This window comes from Arachis duranensis, chromosome 4 (assembly GCF_000817695.3).
Source record: "Arachis duranensis cultivar V14167 chromosome 4, aradu.V14167.gnm2.J7QH, whole genome shotgun sequence".
Lineage (NCBI taxonomy): Eukaryota > Viridiplantae > Streptophyta > Magnoliopsida > Fabales > Fabaceae > Arachis > Arachis duranensis.
Genome location: NC_029775.3, coordinates 103,649,130 through 103,650,224, shown reverse-complemented (window position 1 = coordinate 103,650,224; position 1,095 = coordinate 103,649,130). Strand labels below are relative to the sequence as shown.

At 39.5% G+C, this 1,095-nt stretch overlaps 1 non-coding gene across 1 annotated transcript; it reads right to left on the bottom strand.

Moving 5' to 3' along the window:
- Positions 1-411: 411 nt before the first annotated feature.
- Positions 412-519, bottom strand: LOC127747175 (small nucleolar RNA R71). Its single transcript, XR_008008979.1, has one exon. It is a non-coding gene; the product is annotated as a small nucleolar RNA R71 (small nucleolar RNA).
- Between the last annotated feature and the right edge of the window lie 576 nt (positions 520-1,095).

Here is a 1,095-nt window from a genome sequence, read left to right as displayed (position 1 = left end):
TTCGAAAAAGAAGAGGAGATGACAGCCGAAAATAATAATGCAAGGAGAATGCTTGGTAATTACACTACACCTACTTCCAAGTTTGATGGAAGAAGCATCTCAATCCCTGCCATTGGAGCAAACAATTTTAAGCTGAAACCTCAACTAGTTGCTCTACTGCAACAGAACTACAAGTTTCATGGACTCCCATCAGAAGATTCCTACCAGTTTTTAACTAAGTTCTTGTAAATCTGTGAGACTGTTAAGACTAATGGAGTAGATCCTGAAGTCTACAGGCTCATGCTTTTCCCTTTTGCTGTAAGAGACAGAGCTAGAATATAGTTGGATTCCCAACCTAAAGATAGCCTGGACTCCTAGGATAAGCTGGTCGCGGCCTTCTTGGCTAAGTTCTTTCCTCCTCAAAAGCTGAGCAAGCTTAGAGTGGATGTTCAGACCTTCAAACAAAAAGATGGTGAATCCCTCTATGAAGCTTGGGAAAGATACAAGCAGATGACCAAAAGGTGTCCTTCTGACATGCTTTCAGAGTGGACCATTTTGGATATATTCTATTATGGTCTATCTGAATTCTCTAAGATGTCATTGGACCATTCTGCAGGTGGATCCATTCACCTAAAGAAAACGCCTGCAGAGGCTCAAGAACTCATTGACATGGTTGCAAATAACCAATTCATGTATACTTCTGTGAGGAATTACGTGAGTAATAGGATGCCTCAAAGGAAGGGAGTTCTTGAAATTGATACTCTGAATGCCATATTGGCTCAGAACAAAATGTTGACTCATCAAGTCAACATGATTTCTCAAAGTCTGAATGGATGGCAAAATGCATCCAACAGTACTAAAGAGGCCTCTCCTGAAAAAGAAGCTTATGATCCTGAAAATCCTGCAATAGCAGAGGTAAATTATATTGGTGAACCTTATGTATTTTCAACGGTGGAGTTTCTACACACCATAGATTAAGGGTGTGGAGCTCTGCTGTACCTCAAGTTTTAATGCAATTACTACTATTTTCTATTCAATTCAGTTTATTCCTATTCTAAGATATTTGTTGTACTTCACCATGATGAATGTGATGATCCGTGACACTCATCATCATTC